This window comes from Macaca mulatta, chromosome 12, assembly GCF_049350105.2.
Source record: "Macaca mulatta isolate MMU2019108-1 chromosome 12, T2T-MMU8v2.0, whole genome shotgun sequence".
Taxonomy (NCBI): domain Eukaryota; kingdom Metazoa; phylum Chordata; class Mammalia; order Primates; family Cercopithecidae; genus Macaca; species Macaca mulatta.
This window is the reverse complement of record NC_133417.1, coordinates 103270663-103283221: the sequence shown is the minus strand read 5'-3', so window position 1 is coordinate 103283221 and position 12559 is coordinate 103270663. Positions and strand designations below refer to the sequence as shown.

At 34.3% G+C, this 12559-nt stretch overlaps 1 long non-coding RNA gene across 2 annotated transcripts in view; it reads right to left on the bottom strand.

Annotated features, from left to right (window-relative positions):
- Positions 1 to 12181: 12181 nt before the first annotated feature.
- LOC144333446 (uncharacterized) overlaps positions 12182 to 12559 on the bottom strand; it is a 28889-nt gene continuing 28511 nt past the window's right edge. For both annotated transcript variants that reach the window (XR_013402100.1, XR_013402101.1), the window contains one exon: positions 12182 to 12441. This is a non-coding gene — a long non-coding RNA (uncharacterized LOC144333446). The remainder of the gene's footprint in view (positions 12442 to 12559) is intronic.

The window sequence follows — 12559 nt, the reverse complement described above, 5'->3', positions numbered from 1 at the left end:
GCAGCACCAAAAATGTTTTACTGGATCCCTGCAAATCTAGTGTTCATAAGTGCCAGCCAAATAAAATGCAACTTCTTCAACAAACTATGTGATAATTGTTCCAGAGAAGAATTAATAGAATAATTCTTCCTATACACCAATGCTGAAAGAAATGTATCCAAATAACATTTCTCATTCAAAGTGATGGACAAAGTGACACATTTAAATTTTAATAACCGATGCAGGTGGAATTCAAAATAGACGAATACTACAGAGAAAATGCAACCCAGAAGCTCATTGATTACTTTGATTTTTTTCCTTTTGTAGAAACACAAATATAGAATTGATATATGTTATTAACAGAACCATCTACCATATGATCATTGTGCAGACAAAAAAAAAAGCCACAAATACAATACTGTTGTAAATAAGCTTGAGTATTTTCTGTTTACAGACACTTATTTATAGAGAAATTAACTAAAAATGTAGATTGGTATAAGAGGGAAGTATAGAGTTGGCTTAATATAAAATATCTTACTCTTAAAAAGTAAACTCTTATGTATCAAAATGTCCACTTTTAGAATATTTTATTATATTCATATTTTTTCTCTTCACTTTTTGCTTAAAACTCCCTTATTAGAGCAATTCTCTTTGTAATGAAACAAATTTTTTATGTAATGTGGTATACTAAGCAATATATAATACTTATTGTACAACAAACCTATAATAAATTATCAATATTTATTAAATTGAGTTAATATTTAATACAGTCACATAAAAAAATCTTTCAAAATAAACCACTCTATTTGAAAGTAGATTAAACAGCGTTCCCCTGCAATGTACTAAATTCAAAATATCCATCTATTCATTTAGAAACCACTTGAAAGAAAGGAGACATGAAGGTGATATTATCAGGTCAACAGTTTCCCTTAATTTTTTGCAGCAGATTATTCAGGTATAACACAATTCATAGAACATATTCTAGGAGATGATTAAAGATGTTTTAATCTGCCTTTCCTGAGACAAGTGAGTAAATTATTGTTTAATATATCCTACCCTTGCATGAAAAAAAATCTTGAAATACTAATCAGTTTTACTAAATTTTTCTATTTTGTGTCCAAGAGTTTAAGTATTATCCAAACCCTAACTTTGTGAAACTGATTTTCCTTCTCTATCCCAGTTCCTTTATATGCCAGAACAGTAACTGTCCAATAAAAGCAAAAGCTGAAATAATTGCCCAAAATAGATTTGTAACACCCCTTTCTGCAAATCTGGGTTTTGTTTTGTTTTGTTTTTTGTTAATGGCTGATACGAATTTTTCTGAAGACTTAAATGAATAGGCCTCTTTTAGTGAGGGTTTATAGGCAATTGGGGTTTGTATTATGTTCTATATGTTTTACAATACACTGAATTACAAGATATCAGTATTTTCCCAATCTTCTGAGAGTATCTGTGTTATTACAAACTTCGCAGCCTGAATATTCCTGCTTGGTTCTCTTACATTCATTTTACAGGAATGAGTACTTTCCAGTCCGCAAGAGGATAAGCATTATCTACCGTATGACATGTGAACTCTTGGAAAGAGTTCATATGATCTGCAGGAAAAAAATTAACGAGTGTCTACTTTGCAAGAGTCCTAGAGTTTATTTTGGTTTCCAGGACCCCTGGATCTTTTTAGTCCTGGTGTTCGTACTTCTCTGAAAACAGAGACAGTTTATGGCCAAACCACTGGCACTGCCAAACCCTTGGTCGAACTATCTGATGGAGTTCGTGAAGATCCGTCTTTGTTCTGTTGTCTGTGCAGACAACGCTCACTCGACTGTGTAGAAAAAAAGTGCTAGACTGAAGCTGTGTGCACATAAGTAAAATATTGTTGAATAGTGCCTAAGGAAATAGAAGAACATTATTTTAAATTATCTCGATCATAAAATCCAAGTGAAGATTTGGCAATATAGCAACAAAACCTCAAAACCAGTGATTCCTTTTAAATAAAAACAAAAATGAGAAACAGTAACTATTAGAAATCCCACCTGGTGCTTTTCCTGTGTTAATGATGCTTCTTAAATTGCGTGTGGGTAAATGGTAATTTTGTCTCACACCATTAAAAACTAATGGAACCCTTGATGATAAGAAATGCCATAGCTAGCTTGTTGGAAAACGTTTAATTAATAAAGTAATAAAATTATTGTAAACTAGTGCAGTTTCAGGGAGAATTCAATGGGATATAAAACAGATAAAACATCCTAGCGAGTTTGTATAGAAAATAAACATTACTATATAAAATACCATATAAAGTAAAAGGGGTTTCTCTCACATAGAATTAAAATTAGCTATTATACTAATAAAAATAGATTATTCTTTCAGGGAAAACATGCTAGAGAACACAGCCTATAAAAAGCTATTTTCTATCATTCAAGAAAAGTCAGAAACAGAAAAACATAAAAACAAAACAAGGAATGTTACTCTATTTTTTCATAAGTTGGAACTCAGAATTTAGGCATAAATATGTATAATAATAAGATAACAAAACAGTGGGTTAAGATAAAAACAAAGTTATTCTTTCACTTGCCTTTTCTAAAAGTAAGTTAATTCTTTAGATAAACTTCTATACTTTTTACAGTGCACATTTTTGTCAAATATTGAAACGTGTTCAAGAATCCTAAATGAAGACAATTTTGTCATCATTTGGGAATAAATCACAAAATCATAAATATTCTAATGACCAGCCCAGTTTTTCCATGACTCCATAGCATAGTGTTGATTCTTTTCCAATTCTCCAAAGCTCCTTAGGAGTTATATTATTCTAAGATTAAGTGTATAAAAGGAACAAATTTAGTGTCCTCACAAACAGGAAGACTGGGAATCTTCGACCAATGCCTCAATAAACAAAGGAATTTGAAACCTTCCACTACCAGTTCCACAGTGATGAGTAAAGTTGCCTTTGTAATGGTGGTGTTGCCTATCTTCTCAGTAACTGTAGAAGTCATACTGATTTTTAGAGCTTTATTAATTCAAATTTTCATGTATTCTTTTATATATAAGCTTAGATGTATACATTCATTCATTATTTCCAAAAATATTATTGAGCAACTTCTGTGTTCTGAGTGCTGCCATGGGGGGACACAGCAGTGAACAAGACAGAGGTTACTCGCCTCATCCAATTTATATTCCAGTTCTCATTTCTATTTTGTTTGGAAATTGAGCAAGTTTCTCCTTCTCTAGAGACCATTCTACATCTGTTCCAATTGCGTATGTTTTTGTCAATAAATCCCTAATTACTTTTTATTTTTCACTTGACCTTTTATCCCTAGTTTTTTGTTTTTAATTAAAAATTACTCTGCTTATAATCTTGGCAGAGGAGGTCTTAGCAAACTCCAAATCATAAATGACAAGAAAAAGTTTGACTTCACTATACAAAGAGCTTTTAATAATCAATAAATACATAATAAATAACATAATTTAAAAATTAGCAAAGAACTTTAACAATAATTTATAAGAGAGAAAATTTTAAAGGATAATAAACATAAGAGATACACAGCATTATATTTAAAATAAAAGAATTTCAGATTAACATAGTCACAAGAATTTATTTTCCTTTCTGATAGAGAAAAAAAATCAAAAGTTTATTATACCAAGGTAAGTAACAGTATGTGAAAAGGTTTGCTCCGGAATTTAGCTGATAGTACAACTTCTAGGTATTAATTTGAAAATATCTACTAAAATTTAAAATATGTGCAACCTTAACTAAATGATTCTGTTTCAGAAATGTATCAAAGGGAAAAAATTGAAAAATATACAAAGATATATGTAAAAGAATATTCATAGCAACATTATTTGTCAGCTGAAAATAATGTTGGGGAAAAATAATAAGGAACTGGCTAAATAAATTATACATACATACAACTAAAAACACAATAGAAAAACAGCTGTCTATATATTTGATTAGAAAGATGCCCATGACAAACCATGACACACTATTAAGGAAGGCAGGTTATGAAAAACTATGTATAATTTGGTAATATTAAAAATATGTATGCTTGTATATCTGGAAGATACACCCTAAACTTTAATTACTGTTTCTAGTGATGAGATTATGGCAGATTGTAAGGCACTTTTCATTTTCCATTTTATATATTTCTAATTTAATTCTCTGTTGCTTGTAATGAGCATTTATTAAGTTTGCAAACAAAAAATACAAATACTTTCATCTCTAAGAAATTTTAAAAAGTCATTCTATTCTCAAAGATGCAGAAACCAAATATAATTGTCTGGTTCAGTTTTCAGGATGCCAAGGTCAATTGCTTAGAGTTTAGAAAGTGAGGGGTTTTTTTTTAATTTTTGATGAGTTTGAAATATTCACATTGTTATAACTTATGAAAAACTTCCATTTCTAGGATCAAATATTATACGTGGATAAAGAAAGAAAGTGTCCAATATATATATCAATATATCTTTACATACATTTCCAAAACATGGGGCAGAGCATCCCTGATCATTCAAAGCATTGCTGCTTCACAGAATAGCAAGAAAGTTCACTTCAGATTTACATCAGCATTTGCATATGATTAATCATCAGCCATAAATACAGATGGAGATTAGGATTTTTTAATCTAGGTATCCAGCAGTGCTAAAGATATCATTAGATAGGCCAGGCATGGTGGCTCACACCTGGTAATCCCTGCACTTTGGAGGCCAAGGAGGGTGGATCACCTGAGGTCAGGAGTTCGAGACCACCCTGGCCAACATGATGAAACCCTGTCTCTACTAAAAATACAAAAAATTAGCTGGGCATGGTGGCGTGCGCCTGTAATCCCAGCTACTCAGGAGGCTGAAGCAAGAGAATCTCTTGAACCCGGGAGGTGGATGTTGCAGTGAGCCAAGATCACACCACTGCGCTCCAGCCTGGGCAACAAGAGCAAAACTCCATCTCAAATATATATATATATATGTATCATTAGATAACACAACAGTAATTGGCAAATTTTTGGATTTAAAATATTGGATTTAACATATTTTAGCTAACTGGACACTGTTATTGTCATTCAGAAATTCATTAATCATGTGTGTGTGTGTGTGTGTGTGTGTGTGTGTGTGTGTGTGTGTGTATACTTCTATGTATACAAAACAGCTGTTCAGATTACCATAGAGTACATCCCAGCACATTCGTTCTGGGAATTCACAAGAGGTATTACTAAGAAGCCATCATATTTCACAAGGCTTCTTTCTCTCTTCCACATTTGTCATCAAGCTCAGGTGATTCTCTCTTAATGTCTGTCTTATCTTTCCTCCTATTCACCCATCCACATAATGTTAGCTGCAGCTCGAGCAGTTTCTCACCTGGCTTTCCAGTCTTGTGACCAATCCATCCTCCTGATTAGGGTTTCTAAAAGACTGATTGAATTATGTGGCTCTCTTGCTCAAAGCCCTTTTGTGACTTCCCAAACTTTTCTAAAATCCAACTTCCTGCTTCCTTTGTTTCTCTTATAAGACTAAGACCTTCTTGGAGGCAGAAATACATTTGGCATAATTCTTGGCACATAGTAAACTCTCAGGAAATTTTCGTGGGCTGACTGAATGAATGAGTGAGTGAGTGAAGAATGTATCACCCTGCACTCCAGAAAGCTACACATCATCAAATATTTTCATTAATAATTATATGACTGAAAACCATCACTGATTTCCACTACTTAATTTATAAACTAACCATTCATGCTCTGGTTGACCAAAGTCATTTTTAAAAAGTTAAATGAGAGGTAAATATATTCCTAGTGAGATTTTCAGGTTGAGCTTAGCACCAAAAGATCATCAGTACCCATGTTAAACACCAATTACATAAAATGGTTTTGTCATTTAACCTGATGTACGGCTCTAAGTCCACATGTTGTTTAAGATAATGGTGTTTCTAGTGACAGTCAAACAAAAATATGTCCTCAAAATAGGTTATGAAACTGTAGGGAATCTCTTTCCATTGCAAAATGTCTGGATCTGTGTATGATTTAATAGTAACAGCAGCTTTATGGTGTGATGAAGTTAGTCAACACATGATATAGCTGTGGATTTGAAGGAAATAAAACCAGCAGGCAGACGGACAGATAAGCCTTGCCAAAAAAGTAAGAATAAAGGAAATTCTTAACAGCAAAGATCAACCAAGAGGCAAAAGAAGATAGATAAAAAGTGATTCAGAGGCCAGCTGCAGGATGGTACTGAGAGCTCTGAACTAGGAGTAGGGGCCTTGTTTGAGTCCCGGCTTTGGCCTGTAAAGCGGATATATCCCCCTTGAAACTTCTAAATTGCTAGCTTTGTGTGTGTGTGTGTGTGTGTGTGTGTGTGTGTGTGAGAGAGAGAGAGAGAGAGAGAGAGAGAGAGAGAAAGAAAGAGAGACAGAGAGAGAGAGAAAGAGAGAAGACAAGGTAAGATAACTCTTTTATAGCCACTTAAACATTATATGGTACAATATAAATAGAGAAAATGTCATTAAACTATAATATAATTATTCAAAGAAGCATGGTTGGAAGAGGCTGCTGGTCACCTTCAGATTTTCTAATTTACACCTTCATCTAGAAGTGTTCTAAAGTTTGTTTCATCTCAAAAAATTATTTTGAATGCAGTCTTTCATTGACATCTAGCTATTTTTAAACTGCCTTGTGTCTCCTTTACCTAAGAAACAAGTTTCCCAAATGAATAACGTAAAATTTTCTATTGCTTCTTATGACACTGAGGCTTCTGATCCCAATTCCCTGGCAGCCTTGGCTAATGGATGTTTTTAGTCATCATCTTTGTTCATTTCTCTGCGCCTTTTGATACTTACTCACCATCTCTTTCTTGACACTCTCTCCTTTGACTTCCATTTACTACTGGTCTTCCTCCAATACCTTTGACTGTTCCTTTTAAGTCTCCTTCACTAGTTCTTTTCTGTGTGTCTCTTAAAATTATACCCCTGACCCCACTCCAAACACACACACACACACACACACACACACACACACACACACACACACACACAGAAAAAGAGACTTGTTTTATTTTCCCTACTATTCTTGGGCAAATTATCTGAAGTGCTTGAACATACCAAGAGGAGATTTATACAAAGTCTGAGTAAGGATTAACAATAAGGAGATAAATATAAACACTTAACTCTCTAAGAAGGTTGTAGTTAAAGAAATTTTCTAAGAAGGTTATTAAGAAGATGAAGGTATAAAGGTGTCAAATTCCTATCTTCTATATAAAGAAATCAGTAGACAATATATAAAACTGAAAAATGAGCAGTCTATAGTATAAGCAAGTTATTTCAAATGCAGGGGTAAACATCAGGAAAACAAAAAGTCAATTAGAAACAGTGAAAGCATTTCCCTGAGGAGGGGGAATTGTGGAAGAGTCCAAGGTCTGCTAGGCAAGGGACTGCTGCTTTTCACAAGACCTCCTGTAATACCATTTGGCTTTTTAAACTTCATACACATTCATATAAAAGCTGACAAGGATACTATTCCAAAGCCACCAGTTTCTTCAAATATAAAATTAGTATTTTCATGTAAAATTTGCCTAAATGAAGAAAGATAACTGGACCCATTCCAAAGCAGACCTCCAAGAATGGAGCAATAAAACAGAAAAAAAAATGCTAGCATGGCAGTTGAAGGAGGAGATGAAGCGAGAACTGCTGTATGGAGTGATAAAGAATTAACTGCATACTCCTTTTCTATTAAGCACAGAACTATATTACAATAATCAACTCCTAAGTCTTCATAATATCTGTTATAAGCAACTCCTGTGTTTGCCAATAGGAGTTTCCTAGGTAAAATTTTATCTACCAATTCTTTTTTTATTTTGGGGGGTATTAAATCTGTTCTAAATGTATTTGATTCTTAATTTAGATGTTAGACTAAGTACCATGGTCTTATCTTTTAGGTCATTTATGTTGGCAGATAACACATTCATTATTTATCTTTTTACATGCACTAAGCATAAAAAATACAAACAGAAAGTTGTTGATAATAAATCAAGGGATTCATGTTTATATAACACATCTTTTACAGAAAAAATGCAATAGTATGAAAGGAGTAAATACAGAACTTTCCACAGACCCCTATATATTCCATATTGTAGAAATCTACCATGAAGCCCTAGTGTGGCATCTTGTAGAAGCCTTTGGGGCTTTACAAGTGTTATTGGATTCCAGTACCAATAATTGGTCTAATGTATCCTCTTTACAGGTATTGCTGATTAAAAAACATAGAAAGACAATCCAGAGAATGGAAGGAGTGAGGAAGGAGCATGCTGTAGCAATCTCAAACTAAAAGGTAGTCATAATCCATAAACTATTGATCCAATAGACAGAAATTTCCCTTTGTTTTAAATCAATTAACATTTATACATGAGCCATTAAAAAGCTACCATGCTTATAAGCCATTACAGTGTGTACCTATTGTATTGATTAGCATGTAGTCAGTTATTAATTAATGACATCATAACTCTCCAACCTCTTAAAGGTTTTAGTGTCTTAAAGAGACACACCACCCACCAGAGTTAATTAAGTACTGTGTATCTGACACTCTTTATATCCTTGAGCAGAATACTATGTTTTCTTAGATCTTGTGTGTATCCTTCTAATGCATGTTGGCCCATACTGCATGCTGTGTCCTCCGAAATAATCCATTGCATTTTATAAGTAAGCCATAAAAATCTCCAGAGACACGATGGTTTTAACATTATTTGTATGAGTGACAGAAGCATATTAACTTCTCAATGCATACCCAAGATGAAAAGTGTGGTAATTTGCAAGGTATGTACAATGACTGGCTTCTAAAGCTAAATACCTCTTTCATCCTGAATACCCTCTTACACTATTCCTAAAGTGTCCTAACAAAGCAAGGCCTAAAACTACACAAAAACACAAACTGTATAAAGTCTGTAATATCAAATGTGCTTTCTTTAATGCAATATAAACCAGAATAATACTTTTTAATACCTTTTCTTTTCTTGATTATTATCTTCAAGATGGTTGTCTCTTTAGAAAAGAAAAAAATGTCTTCAAATCTTTGAAAATGAAATTTTTAGTTCAAGCTTCTGCATGGATGTAAGAGAACTAGAATAAAACCCTAAATCATACTGTGAAGCAGTCACTTACACTTAAAATACTGCAGTCTTTTGGATAACACACTGTCACCATTGAAAAAAGTCTTATTAAGTACACAATAAAGTAAAATTTACCCTAGGGAATCTAAAATCTATTAAAGAATGCTAACATCATCTTTCTATCTAAATCAAAATAACCTCTGAAGAAGACACATATACCACAAAATAACTAATTATTCTTCTGCCTATCCCCTATTAATCATTGACAAGCTAGTTATCTGGTTTTCTCTCTAAAATTTTAAAAATAATACAAAAATTTAACTGACATTTCTTCTTTATTCAACTGTACTTTGTGATTTAAAAAAAGAATTCTCAATAGATTTACATTAAACAGGCACAAGAATGAGATGAAATCTGCTAAAGTTTCTTATTTTTCTACTGTGTTCTCTGAGGTCTTAGCAAATTATTAATTATCCTCATTCAGAATCATTGAGGAAAAAGAAGGTGGAACAAGTTTGTGTTAATTAGACCTGTTGAGGTTGAAATAATGTATGAATACATTAAGTGTGCAGCATTATCTCCTCGAGTAACATCCTCTAACATAACTCAGTCTGGAAGATGAAAGAAAAAAGCACCAAGTAAGATGATGATGGTTATTAATATTACTTTGCCCCTAAAGAGCTCTCTCTACTATTAGTCTCAACAGAGCTCTAACCTCTCATTAGATTAGAGATCAACCTGAAATAATCTGAAATGATGGTTACAGCATGAGAGGGTAGAGTAAGAAGTAGGTTAAATAAGGCTCCTGTGTCCAGTATCTGGACCTCAAGTAGAAATCAGGTGTATCTGCTTTTATGAAAGATTTTGGTTCACGAAACAGTTTTTTGGGGTGTTTTTTTAAAAACCACAACAAAGTTATGCTTATTTCTTCCATGAAGGAAGACATCTTTTTTTTAATAAAATTGGCAGTGAGGTTATGTGTAAGGCAAATTGTGACTGAGCCAATAATCTGTCATTCTTACCATCCAGAATGTTCACATGAAGACATAAACAGAAAAAGAAGCCACTTCATATCTAAAGAAAAAAGAAGAACACTCTTCCTCAGGATCCCAAAAACTCAGATTCACACTAATCGTGCTCAGAGGTGACCAGTAAGGAAGGTATGAAGGGAGAAAGAAAATACTAATGGGGGAAGAGACACCGCAAATGATTTCACAGTAGGGACTTTCCTGTAAAGTCTACACAAGTGCGTTTGGTAGGCCCAGTAACGCTGCTCTGATTTTAGTTGGGACAGGAAATCTTCATCACATGCTATGTGGTCCTGATGCAGACACAAATGGGCTTTTCTTCAGAAATAATAGCCCAACCTCTAATGTCCCTCTTGTCATGCAGTGGTGTCTGCAGGACCATGTCACAGACACAAGAGCCATTTCTGCACTCCATTCGAAGTCACAACCGTGAGATTAGTAACGGATTCATTACATGAGAATGAACTCATGTTAATTATCTCTTTGTTAGTACCCTGAATTCCATTATTTTAAAAGACTGTCCCTTCATTTAAGGAAAAATCCACAGGTAATTGAAAGGTATCATTTGGTGTTTGTGTACTTGTAACTATCTCAGATAATTATAGAAAGGTTGAGTAACTCTAAAGAATACATTTGGGGGCTGGGCATGGTGGCTCACGCCTGTAATCCTAGCACTTTTGGAGGCCGAGGTGGGCAGATCACGAGATCAGGAGTTCAAGACCAGCCTGGCTAACACGGTGAAATCCCGTCTCTACTAAAAATAAAAAAAATAGCCAGGCATGGTGGTGGGTTCCTGTAATCCCAGCTACTCGGGAGGCTGAGGCAGGAGAATCGCTTGAAACCAGAAGGTGGAGGTTGCAGTGAACCGAGATCATGCCACTGAACTCCCGTGTGTATATACATATATACACACACACATATATGTATACATATATATGTATACATATATACACACATATGTATACATATAAACATACATATATGTATACAAATATACATATATATTTGCTGACCAGAAAAAAAGGAACATAAATATGTGTGTGTGTATGTGTATATAATGTGTCTGCATATATGAATATATACACACAATAATTATGCATGACATAATGATGAGGATAGGTTCTGAGAAATGTGTCATTGGGTGATTTTGTCATTGTGCGAAGATCATAGAGTGTACTTACACAAACCTAGACAATACAGCCTACTACACACCTAGACCGTATAGTCTAGCCTATTGCTTCTGGGCTACAAACCCACTTCTCAGTATAGTTCAGTACAGGAGTATAGCACACTCCTACACTGAACACTGCAGGCAATTGTAATACAATGGCAATATTTGTGTATCTAAACATATCTAAAGACAGAAAAGGTAACACAGCACTATAATGTTATGACAGATATGACATCACCAAGCAGTGGGGGTTTTTCAGTTCTATTATAACCTTATGTGACCACCCTCTTAAATACAATCCATCATTGACCGATACATCATTATGTAGTGTATGACTGTATAACAAATATGGTAGTTAACTAGTTATTTGGAGCAGATCATTTCACTGGCACTTATCTCAGGTGTCAGCTTCTATGAGTCCAGAAACCAATCTGCTAAAGATCTTACTTTACCTTAAAAAACAGATTGGCACTTACTTAGAAAGAATTATATGGAATCCCTTGCTATTTGAGGTCAGGAAGGAGCAGCAAGTGAAAAAGAACAAAGTTTTTTAAGCATCTCTTGTGTGCCAAATAATACAATAGGTGATTTAAGCATTGGTCCCTCACAACAGGATCCTTATTTTAGAGGATCCTGAGACCCAGGGCAAAAAATACAGCTAATAAGTGATAAAGGCTGGATTTGAACCCAGATCTTGCTGACTTCAAAACCCACTTCCTCTCCATTTGAGACCCAGGGCGAAAATACAGCTCATAAGTGCTAAAGGCTGGACTTGAACCCAGATCTGGCTGACTTCAAAACCCACGACCTCTCCATTCCACCAGTCTGCTTTACTTGCATTAAACTGGAGATGCTCCTGTGATAGTTATCACAAAATGTCCTATAACACAGAGCTTAGTACCCTGCACCCAATGAAGAAACAGCAAAGCAAGGGTTTTTATTTTTATTGTTGCTACTGTTAATACTGCTTTAAAGCCTGGGTCAAAATTCAGACAGATTATTGTGAACCATGGCCTGCTATGGATCATCTAACATAGGACTCTCTGACATACGGTAGGTGTCTACTATTTACCAAGCTTTTCTTCTCAGTGGCGAAGAACTTTAGTCTTCCATTAAGACTTTGATAGAGTTCTTCAAAAATCAGTCAAGACAAAATTGAAAGCGATTATTTAAGCCTCTTCAAAAGCTTCAAACCTGAAATTTAAAAACAACAAAAATGGCAAAATTAAAATTGATAGCAGCATGAATTTTCATGTACACAAACACACCATATAGCCATGTGTGCTTTAAGGGAAATGTTCCCTGTCTTACT